Source organism: Electrona antarctica (assembly GCF_951216825.1).
Source record: "Electrona antarctica genome assembly, chromosome: 1".
NCBI classification, from domain to species: Eukaryota; Metazoa; Chordata; class Actinopteri; order Myctophiformes; family Myctophidae; genus Electrona; species Electrona antarctica.
Genome location: NC_136806.1, coordinates 20,973,549 through 20,986,621, shown reverse-complemented (window position 1 = coordinate 20,986,621; position 13,073 = coordinate 20,973,549).

Here is a 13,073-nt window from a genome sequence, read left to right as displayed (position 1 = left end):
AGGATCCTTACAGACCAAGTACACAGCCAAGTGCCATGATTGCCACCCAAAAACATGATCATCAGGTCTTATTGTTATATAAGGAGGTATAACATTTTCAAAAACGTGTACAGTATTTGTTAAAATGTTGTTTTTATGTGGGCACGCCCACCAGTTCATTAAGTATGCCTGGTTTGCCTGGTGGGTGGTGATGGGTGGTGAATGGTGATCCACCTGAACTGAAGCCGCACCCACAGCTGTAGTTGTATGATAAAGGGGGAGGGGTTAGGGGAGGGGCTTTAACAAACATGAATTGAACTGATGACAATGCTGTCAAACAAGTCTATACATTTATCTATGAAATCTATGAAAAAGCTTAATCTGCAACACAAATGACACAATTGTATGTCGGGGTCCCTGCTTCATCTCTCTCTCAGCTAAGGGGTCCTTGGTCTGAAAAACGTGTAAGACCCCTATTCAGGGGTCATCGCCATGTTGGCTTGTGGTGGACATTTTTGTCAACATGTTTTCTTTGCCACAGACATACAAAATGAGTGGACAATATTTCCAGAAACACAAATAGAGATAGATAGACATTATGATTACACACGATCTATCCTCACATGCACCCGGTAACACTGTAGTGTGTTGCAAAGCAACAACAGCAGCTTTGTGACCCAGTTCATTTTTATGGCGGAAAAGCTTTTTTTTTTATTTTTTACTATTGCTGCCATAAAGCAGCTTTCTGTATACACAGCCACACAACAAAAACATGCTCCATTGCTCCCGGTTCTCTGAGCTTTTTGCACCACGACCTGAACCTGCTTTCCCGTTTCAACTTTTTCATTCAGCCAAGCTCATCTCCATTTATTTTTAACTGTGCTCTCAATGGCAGTCACGTCCCATGCCTCAATGATATCACTCGACTGGACCTCGATCTATCTATCAAAAAATATCCTGATATCCAACAATAGTTACTATAACATTGTACATGTCATGTATTCATCATTACGATATACAGCACAATTCACTCTATATATTCTTCACAGAAATATGGAAATATTAATTGAGAAGATCAAACTATTGGGTAACTTATTGTTGCACAACACAATACAGGCAGCCTTACACTGGTCTAATGAAATTCAGAGCCGTATGGTACCATTGTGCCAGATCTGCGTGGGATGTTAAGTGGGCAACAGTGCACTGCTACAGTAATTAAAAGGTGTTGGATACCCAGGCTCACAGACTGTTAACAGATTGTGTTAGCCATATGATTATTTTTAACTATAGCTTATCGGCGTCTCCAACTTGTAATGTCACGTATGACAGTTGCGCAGCAGACTAATGGAAATGTGGGATACAGATTTGACCATTCTTTCATTCAATCATTGGGAGATTCATTATGACTGTGAACCAAAATCTAGGCTACAGTGGCCACAACGGCAACAGCAACTCTAATGTGGCGCTCCGCAGAGCTCATACTGTAGGCCTACAGTATCTCAGGTAGGCCAGGTGTCCTACTGTACACAGGCCTTTGGTAGTTGTGGGTTACATACTGTAAGTCAGTCAGGACCTCTTTTATATAACATCTGGTTTTGGAGGTGCTCGATATCACTGTTCAAACTTTATATGGCATGCTTGCCTTTTGGTACAGTTATGTACACACACACACACACACACACACACACACACACACACACACACACACACACACACACACACACACACACTCGCAGACCTCGGAAGTTGGATATAGACTGAATAAATCCTTTCTGATTAGCTCCTGATTTTGGCATTTAACAATGGACCAGTCCACAAAATAATAATGTGCTTAGCCATTTTTCCTCTATACTACTTATTCCGCAATCAAGCCAGGGAGAGATTTAAAAGGACAGGCCATGTTATTTATATTCCTGTCCAAAGGCCCAAAGTTCATTGCACCCTGAAATGAGATTCTCTAACAACACAATGCACATACTTGGCCCTTATAGATCATCCTACCATAGGTGGGCGATTCCCACTCAATGAATATAACGCAAGAGCTAAATGGACCCCATTCATTCATACCAGGGTACCCCACACAAAGTAGGCAATTAGACTTAATTTGCACACATCCATTGACCATGAAGATCAATATTATCCTCATCACCACACATTGAACTTTTACCTGCTTAATTAGTACGGTAAATTAATGGCATGCATCCCCATGGTAACCATAACCATAGAATGGGAGAACTGTAGGCAAAAAGGAATTGCGTGTCTTGTGCGCACACTAGAGGGAATTTAAATGAGAAAAGATCAGCAGAGAATGCTTTTGTCTCTGCATGCAATATTCATCAGAAAAATACTTATGTCCCGTCATTCAAACCGATTTTGAGTCTACCATATAGAAAACCACTTAGATTTCCGTCAGTAAGCAAACAGAATGTATTCATCTGCAACAGGTTATAATACACACTTTTAACTATAGCAATGTAACAGCCACAAAGATCACTTATAAGAGCGTCAAACACAGTGCCAAGGAAAGGACCAAAAGGACTCACTGATCAAAATGCACCATTAGAATTTAGAAGAGGGAAAAGGAGACGTTCTGCTGCATGATAATCACATGCAAATCATTTGCCTTGATGTACAGCAGGAATATAGCACAATCGTTGTCATTTAAGAACTGGAAATAGAAACGATTGCAGCTGTGAAGACCAAAGGAACATTGGGCAAAAAGGCCATTGGACCCCATCTACCCGCAATGAAGTCTTATCGTTTACTGTTGGATAACTGATGAGGGGCAGATCAGGCGGTCACTGAAAAAGCACAGGTCTCCTTTCTGTTGTGGACGGCAGTCAGTCAGTCAGTCAGTCAGATGTACAGTATGTGATTGACATTGACAGTCCATTAGCACATCCAGAGTGGGATGAAAACGGTTTGCATTAATGCACTACAAGCCTTGTGATTTGCATGCCATACCGTACATTATATACAGAGATGTCAAAGTATTGAAATGGTTATACTATATTGAATTAGTATCCTGTCACAGAAGAACAGGATTGTGTAATCGCAAAGATCCATGCACGTCAATGAGGAGAATAAAACAAGTTCTACCCTCCTGATAAAACGTACTGTACCTTTTTAAGATGCATGTCTTTCATCTGACAGTGGATTATACATACAGTAATACCCTACCGACAGCGGTATAAGGGTATAATCACGCAAGCTTCCCACCTTCCAGTGACATTTATCGAATCCTATTTTGGCATGAATGGGGCTGACATTTTCGCTGGCATTGTTTCATGATAGGAATTGTTATTAAAGCCTTTGCATACAGTATGACATAGTATGTCAAAGGAACAAAACAAACACCCTCACCCTAAAGGACACCCAAAAAGCCCCCCACCCACAAAAAAAATCAAAAAAATCAACAATACGGTCCTCGCTTGTTGTGACTCCAATCAGGTTTGGTATGGGGATGTGCAAATATTGGAGTAGGTGTATTGGCTTTCACATCTTGGCCGTGAAGGGGAAAAAAAGAGAATGGTTTGTGATTAAATTCACTGGCAGCCTGGACCGCACAAGAGACTCGCCTGTATTTATATTGTTGGATTCTAATCCTGTTAATGAAAAATGTGCTTTTTTTCATAGCCACTGGCTCTGGGAGTGCGGACCCTCTCTAGTGGGAGAGAGGTGGGAGGAGGCTTGGTCTGCCCAAATAAAACACATGAATGTTGCAATCAACTGAAATTAGGATTTTGGACATAAGGAAGGCGCTCACATAGTGCTTGTTATTCTAAATGCATATAGCAATTGTCACTTCAAGTGTGAGAATGTTCAAATGTTCGGCCACATGAACCCAAGTGCATTAGTAAATGTTCGCCCCTATTCTGGGGCAAGTATTTGATGGAAATAGCAGATCTACAAGCTCAGATTGATTGAGCTAGATTGGTTGTTTTCGGCAAGGTGATTTGGTGTGTAGAGGGAAAAGAAAAATATGGAGGCAAGGATATAGACCCCGGGCAACGAAGTACATACGTAAGGTTTGTTAATACAGTGTAGTTGGAGTACCGGTATGTGTAAAATTATGAAGAGGCTATGTAGTCAATTGTTTACAAACACTTTTTAAAAAGCAAAACACGGCACAGATGATGAATTAGTAAGAATTGCAAATACTACAGACAAGTATTTTACACAGTAAATTGTGAAATAACCCATTGAACTCAAGCTAGTGCTGTTCAGAGCATCACCCACATTAGCACTTTACAGCTCCTCTTTCATTCTGTCCAATAAAAGGGAGAAATGTTGAGGTGGGGGAGTCATAAATGTTGAATTGGAAGAAAGAAAGAGAAGAATGATGGAAAAATATTGCTCTTTTCCTTGGGATGTGATGTGATCAGCGCCGGGGCAGAAATGTGGTTATTGCTTTGTGGAATATTGCTGGAGCGCAGAATTAGATTGGGTCGCCCCTTTGGCTTTTCACTGGAACCTGCCAGAAAAAAAAAACGCTTTGGATCGATCCCCTTCGACAAAAAGGGGACAACATAAATATAAACAGATTATGACCTGGGGAAACGGCTTCATTTCCAATCAGAGGGGCATTGCCTGGTCTCGTTGTGACAAAGTGTTGTCATGTCGCCCCAGTCACCCATGTTGTCTTTCATTTGACTGTCAACTTTCTGTCTGGGGCTACTAAATAAAAAGCAAAAACAAAATAATAATAATGGGAGGATGGGGAAGGGGGATTAGATGGGGAAAGGCCGCCTGTCTAAGTGGAAGAGAAAACCATTGTGCTTATTTCCCACCAGAGTTTATTACTTTTCCTACGTAGGTGGGAGATGGGTGAGGTTGGAGAGGGGTGAGGACAGTAGAAACCTAGGATCACAGCGTTGCTGGGAGGGGGGGGGGGGGGGGGGGGGGGGGTGGAGAGGGGTGAGGACAGTAGAAACCTAGGATCACAGCGTTGTGTTGTGTTGCTGGGAGGGGGGGGGGGGGGGGGGGATTTGAAATTTATGGTGAATGAAAGGCATCTGGACGGCAAGGTCGTCAGAGCTGACAAAAGACATCCAATATTGCAGCTTGCTGTCTCTAATCTTATGAGTGTTTAGGGAGCGACGTGATATCATAGATAAAAGTAAATCTACTTGGCAGCAGAAGATTTGCTGTCTTCATTTGTGTGTGTGTGTGTGTGTGTGTGTGTGTGTGCGTGTGTGCGTGTGTGCGTGCGTGCGTGCGTGCGTGCGTGCGTGTGTGTGTGTGTGCATACTTGCACTTGATGTTTCTTGCTCTCTTTCTCTCCCTTAGTCATAAGTGTACACATTGTGAATGTTAGGTATAATTATCGTTTATTGATCAAAGAGGAGGCTGATTCTTGTGTAACTTACTGTAGGTGCCCTGCCTGGTAGCTTAATTGTTAAAGGACCATACCATTGGCCAGACATCTATTGATATTACTCATGTTACTGTATACTTGACATGATACTACTAACCATTTTGCAAAGCATAAATGATTTAATCTAATTGCATTTTATGTTGTGTTGTGTTGTGTTTTATTTTATGAAAACTTTTTTCATAAAAATTATAGAAATGCAGAAATATCAGCCGCATAATCTAAGGTGGTCTTTACACGAGAACGGTGTTCATAGGAACGGCATTTTCAGGAGGTGAAAACGCAACAAAGTGAAAGCAAAACGGCGAATCCGCAAAAATGGTGAATGTAAAACCATGATGTAAATGTGTATATATATGTATATATATATAACCATCCCGTGGCGCGCTCTGCCTGCATGCTCTGGGCTGCCTGTCAGCCTGTCTGTCACCTCGATGTGTTAGTAGAAAGCAGGCAGCGAGCGACGGCCACAACCCCGTCGTGGTCTGGACGCATCATTCAAAACCCCGATAGGGTTGCATGAAGGGGGGGCTACCTGGTTCTTCTTCTTGTACGTGCGTTCTCGTGTGGACTTTGCCGTTTTATCTGGAGATGGTCGCCGTCTAAAAGAGGCCTGAAAGTATACCACGAGTAGTGTCTTTGGAGGTGGGAGGAAGTGGGGGGAACAAACTTGACTCCACCCCTCCTGATCTACTACTCATCATCAGAAGTTTTGCTTTTTTGAGCGGTGCAGCCGCTCCAATGCACAGCTTTGTCTGTCTGTCTGAGCACGGAATGGCCGTGACATCATGTTGTTGACATCGCAATATTTTAAACTTATGAGGGCTGTGCAACACACAAAGAAATATCAGGAAGATAAAACCCTCTGGAGCAGTGGCTTTCAACCAGTGGTCCAGGGACCACCAGTGGTCCTTGAGGGGGTTCCAGGTGGCCCCTAGTTAAATGAAGGAAAGTTGACAACCATTGGACCCTCATAGATCTTTAACTCTTGAGTGTGAAATCAAACCAAATGGACCCTTATAGATCGTTTCGGCATTTTGGTTTTTAACCGTTCTTTTGCAGAGCTGATGCCATTAAAATAAAGGCATAAAATAAAACCAAATGGACCCTTACAGGTCCATTTGGTTTCATGTTACGCTCTCAAGAGTTAAATTATTGTTAAACATCTTTATTACTTAATTTACAAGAAGTCTACACAATTAGAGAATATATAAACATCAATACAGCATGGAACAATAACAAAATGTCCATTTGGTTTTGCTCTCAAGAGTTCAATTATTGTTAAACATCTTTATTACTTAATTTACAAGAAGTCTACACAATTAGAGAATATATAAACATCAATACAGCATGGAACAATAACAAAATTCTTTAGTTTTGGATCTGCGAGGCTAAATCTCATCAAATGGTGGTCTGTGGCTCAAATGCCAAATAAATATTGGAGCAATTTATATGAAAAGGGTTGAAAACCACTGCTCTGAAGGAATTCATCCACTCTCTCTCTCTCTCCAGTTGAAGATGAAAGACAGTTTTGGAGGTAACTCTTCCCAGTGAGTGTTCTGCTCTACCCCAAGCTGTCTTTCTCTCCTGCCAAAAGTGAAAGCACAGTGAGCTATTTGACTGACAAATGCAGAGAGGAGGCTCGAGAGAAGCATCAGTACTTCAGGCAGAAGAGAAAAGCTCGTGTTCCGGGCTAAACGCTGTGGCTGCTGCTCTTCTTGATCAAGCACTGCCTGTTGCCTGCCTGCCTGAGCACCCTTGTGGACCCATGGATGTTTCATAATAGCAAATATACTGTACAAATTGCAGAACACGTGTACCATAGGAATGAAACATCACAGTTGTTGTGCGATAATCTAGTACCCTGGATATATTATACCCTGCTGCTGGCTACAGTATGTCAGCACACAGGTATGATAGTTTTTCTTAAAAAATAGTTAAATATAACTATATTTAATCTTATTATAGAGTATTTTGTCCTTATGGTTCATGTACTATTCTGTGCCTGGATCTTATGATTACAGACCACTATAGTATAGTCAGCACCTATGCAGGCTACAGTGTAACGGTTTGGCTTGATGTTCTCGGTTTTGGGGTGCCAGTTAGGCAAATGCCTTGGACCACTTTGGGACAACTGCTAATTTTTTTAAGCCAACCTTACAAGGATTTAACCAGGACAAATATAGCAGATATATACACCACATGAACCTGTAAACCCTAGCCAGGGATAGGTTACCCAAAAATGACCCTCACTCAATGCAGCAGAATTCACACAGACACAGTATAACTCAGTTTTGTTTTGATTGTATTGATTGTATGTTTCCAGCCCACACCCAAAATCCAGTCCAGTTTCCCAGGTACCACAGTATAGTCCACAATATTCACACACTTACACTGTTATTCAATACTTGCATAAAATGTATTCAACCCAAAAAATAAACAAACAAAAAGAAATCCCGCGGCCTGTACCGGGGTGATAAAGCAGGTCGTTTGAGTGTGTGTGTGGGTGTGTGCGAGCGGGGGGGGGGGGGGGGGGGGTACCAGTCAGTGAGAGAGCACTGCAGCTCCGTTGCTGTGCTCCAAGACCTGGACACTCGGACAGTGAGAAGTGAGAACGCCCCAAGGTTTAACTTCTTAGGTTCTTCTCCCAATGGATCCGATTGTATTAAACTTTAAACTCGCGTACGCGATCGCTCCTCAGTCTTCACTCCAGTCTCTGTGACCGGCGCCGCCAGCTTCCCTACCCTCCCATTCATAGAACGGAAGGGAACGTATGAGCGTCAGGGGCGTGTCGCTGCGCTGACGTTAGTCTGTGGGTGTACTGGGTTGTGCGTGGACAGGGATAATTGCGGTGGTGTGAGTGGGTGCGTGTGCGTGCGTGCGATAGCCGATCGCTACAACAGTATGACTATGTTGAAGTCATGTATGAAGTATGTTGAAGCTTTTCCTACTGTATACTGCAATGTGCAAACCTTCGGTTGCATTTAGTGATGACCTGTAAATGCATGTCATTGGCGTGATTCAATCTAACCATTTCACCTTGTGTCTTACCACACACACAACTCATTTTCCTGATAAATTGTTTCAGTTTTTATGCCAGACTGTACCTTCTGTGTATCTGCATTAATCCACCCACTTTTATCTACACTGGCAACATTTATATGCAGAACAGATGCCTTCTCTCTCTTCATGCCTTTGTTACATCTGGAGGTGGAAGTGGAACTCAAAACAGCAGAGATGCTGAACATGTCAAAAGTAGCTCCAAAATGTCACCTCAAATACATAGACACAAACATAATGCAGCAGTCCTAAGTGCATACAGTATTTGTTTTATGAAGGGCGCTAGACCCTCACAATGTCTGGCTTTTGAAATTACGTCATATGGCAGCCAAGTCTATGGACTTCTAATGTTTGTTTAGAGCACTGTTAACATAGAGTGGCCAAGTCTATGAAGCCTACTTTTTAATGTTTACAGGAGTGATATATAAAATAGAGACGTCACCAGATTTCCCCTCCCATCCACTTGCAATGAGTTGCTCAACCAGAGCATGAGGCGATTTCACCCCGTCTTCCGGGAATGGAACAGAGGGCATTCTCCGATGCATTTGGGCCAAACACATGAACGAGTACCGGGTGCGCGTGCACTGCGAGCGGCTCATGAACGAGCGCCGCCGCTGTTGCGTATTGGCTCGGCCGCCTCGTATAGAACGGTGCGCTCACAAAGCTGGCAGACGGACACATGCAGAGTAGACATGCAGTAGACATGGAGTAGACACAGGAGAGCTGATGGTTTCAGCAGGAGGAGTAGACATGGAGTAGACACAGGAGAGCTGATGGTTTCAGCAGGAGGAGTAGACATGCAGTATAGACACAGGAGAGCTGATGGTTTCAGCAGGAGGAGTAGACATGGAGTAGACACGGGAGAGCTGATGGTTTCAGCAGGAGGAGTAGACATGCAGTATAGACACAGGAGAGCTGATGGTTTCAGCAGGAGGAGTAGACATGCAGTTTAGACACAGGAGAGCTGATGGTTTCAGCAGGAGGAGTAGACATGCAGTATAGACACAGGAGAGCTGATGGTTTCAGCAGGAGGAGTAGACATGCAGTAGACACAGGAGAGCAGGTACCGAAATGCTTTTTTTCACGTCTTTTTTGGGAGGGGGGACCGCCCCGCCCGCTGCCCGATAATTGCGCTGAAAACCTTGAAGCGTCCGCCCGCCCCGCGGGTCAACCCGCGGGACCTGCGGGCAACGGGCCGGCCTGCGCATCACTACTCTCTGCTGCTGTCTGGGTACGACTGCTGCTCTGAGTCCGAGACACACCAACATACATACATACCCAGCCAATTGCAGTACTTGCGTGCTCTGCTTGCACAAGTAAATATTTAAACACACACAGAGGCTAATCATACATCATCTCCAGGCATAGATAAGGAAAGTGGCTAATATGGCTGTGGGTTGTACAGGAACACTCAGCAGGGATTGCTTGTATTAAAGGTCTGCAATGCATGGACCTGACATTTAAGCTCCTGCCGAACTTGTATGCGTGACATTCAGGCCCTACCTGACCCAAGCCAATGTATAAACTCAACTTCCACCAAAAGTTGAACTTCGAAAGACCAACTCAGACAATTGGCTAAAATTGAGTGCTTACTCATTTATGCTCTCATTTTATCCCTTTTTTATATATAGCACTTAGATGCTCTAGCCAGATGCTTGCCGTTTGAGGCTTCCCAGTCGTGGTTTTTCTGTTGCTGCTCCAACGCTGTGAAAAAGCATATAGCCTTGCCAACTTCTTTGGACAATTTTAAATCCAGACTAAAAACATACTATTTCTCCCCATAGTTAGCGCTAAAAGGCCATAGCTGTCATCACAAATGTGATGAGGTCAGCACATTTGGAGACATTAGGGCACATTTGGGCAAGTTCTATGGCTGAATTTAGCCTAAACGAGTGTTTTTCATGCAAAACGAATGCTTGGAACGGGTTCAGAATCATGAAAAACCCCTAGTTTGACCCCTAGTTTGGCCATAGACCCCCTAGTTTGGCCATAGCCACTTGCCCAAATATGCCCAAATGTGCTGATTTTATCACATTTGTGATGACGGCTATGGCCATCTTTAGCCCAAGGAGTGTTTTTCGTGCAAAACTAATGCTTGTAATGGATTCAGAATGATGAAAAACCCCTAGTTTGACACGTCACATGCTACTTAAAGCATAATGAAATTTATAACATTTTGCCTTTATAATGTATTGTATGGTACCCCAACTTTCAGCAGCTGTCACAAAGTTTCCCAAGGGAGTTGGGTTGGAACCAATTTTTCTGTGATAGTAGACACCTTTATGAACACATCTGTGAAGAAAGCTAGTGGTAAGCATTTTTTTCCCAGATTTGCCACAACTTAAGGTAACTTTACCTAACTACCAGCCCTTGAATATGTTTAATTGTTCTGCACACATTTCTTACCTTCTGTCCTCTGTTATTGTACTACTGTATAGGTCTGTTATATCTTACATGGGTTTTAATTCACATTCTGTAAACTCAATGCTTTTAAAAATGACTGTAGCTGCTGTCCTTGGTTTTGAAGTAAGTGTAGCTCCTGTCAGGTTCTGAAGTAACTGTCACTGCAGCAATAGTCCGGACGTGGGGGTGGGGGAAGCAAGGACCTGCTCAGTGAGTTGATTAGAGTGGTGGTAGGGGTGGGCAGTCCCTACCCCCACACTTTCTTGTCTTGGCCCCAAACGACTGTTGATGACTGCCAAATGCGGGTTTCGCCACAGGTTTTTCTTTAGGGGTTTTCTCCCATATCCTATAACGAAAAGGTTAGCGGCTAACCGTTGGCCAGTAGGCACTGGTCAATCAGATGTTGGAGACTGAATCATCCACCTCCGAGGGGGGATCCCATGCTGTTTGGCCTGACGCTGCAAAGCACACAGACTTACACGTTCTGCCTTTCCAGCACTTGGTTCTTGGTTAGCTAGCCAGTGGCAGTTCCTGGAAGCGAGAGGCAAGCAGCAGGCATACAACACAGCAAGCCACAAATAAGTATGCGACTATGCTGCACTAGACGCATCATATGACCCTGTGGGTCATACCCACTATGTCATACCCACGAGTTAATGTTCCATGTTTCTGAAGTAATTGTAGCTCCTGTCCATGGTTCTAAAGTAACTGTCCCTGCAGCTGCTGTCCACATGGCCCCTGGTGTGACTAATCTGATGACAATGTTTGTGCCAAGTTTGATTTTCATTTTAAGTGCACTATACAAATAATAAAATGTACTTGGTGATTATACAGGTTCGCGAAAGTTACATCATGCCAGATCTTTTATAATGAATTATTAATTAATTAATAACCGGGCCAATTATTCATGAGATTTCCATGTACCTTCAAGCAGTTTTCTAAACAACAAAAATGAATAGGTGAACTGGTGGGTACAGTACATTTCCATTGATTCAGCTGATCTTGCTTAAGGCACCAAATTGGTGAGGGCTGTCTCTGTAACGTGCAGACCACAAAACTAAGACAATGAAGGCAGTATGGAACTATGGATACATTTTCTCAAATGCATTATCAGATCTGTTGCATCAAACGGATGACGAGCTGGGGCAGGATTTGACCAAACGACTATCCAATCTTTTTTTTTTTAAATATATTTTTGGGGGCTTTTTCTGCCTTTATTGATAGTCTGACAGGAAATGGGGGGAAGACACGCGGCAAAGGCCGCCGGGATCGGGAGTCGAACCCACGGCACGCTGTCAGGCCGGCTCAGCAACCTAGGCGTCCAGACATTTGAGCTAACCGTCCGGGTATCCAATCATTTTTACCCCCGTTGTGAGACAATTTAGTCGTTATGGCAATACATTTCTCCCACTGCATCTATCTATCTACTGTATTGCTGGTGTCTAGGGTAATGAATCATAGCTCTGTGTTGAAGATTGTATAATACTTTCCAAATCATATGTAGCAGACATAGATAGCAACATTCTCAAACTCAGAGCGTGTGTGTGTGTGTGTGTGTGTGTGTGTGTGTGTGTGTGTGTGTGTGTGTGTGTGTGTGTGTGTGTGTGTGTGTGTGTGTGTGTGTGTGTGTGTGTGTGTGTGTGTGTGTGTGTGTGTGTGTGTGTGTGTGTGTGTGTGTGTGTGTGTGTGTGTGTGTGCCTGCCTTCTAATGAGAGCGCAACATCTGTCTTGGAAGAGCCACCCATCGACAAATCTTATATACGGCAACCTTCCCCGTGTTTCTTCACTAGTCCGATCCAGAAGAACACAGTTTGCCGGCCACTTCTACAGAGCTGACAATGAGGTTATATACACCTACAAAGCTCTCAATAACCTGGCTCCCACCTACCTTCTTGAACCATATGTCCCCCTCCGCCCCCTCAGGTCCAGTGAAGCCAACCACCTGAAGGTCCGCAAGGCCAAGTACCGCACCTGGGGGCCTTCTATGTTTCGGCCCCCAACCTCTGTAATGAACTCCCCAACCATCTCAGAGTTGCTCCCTCTCATTCAAAACCTCACTCAAAACATACCTTCAGGATAGCTTTCCCCAGCTGAGGTCTGGCTAAGATGTCACCCCTTCCCTCGTTTATCCTTTTATCTTTTTAACCTTGTACTGTTGTTGTATCTGTTTTGTTTTGCTTTTTTTCCTAATAAAGTTTGTTCCTAGTGTTCTTATGTAAAGCGCTTTGGGTATTTAGAAAAGCGCTATATCAATTTG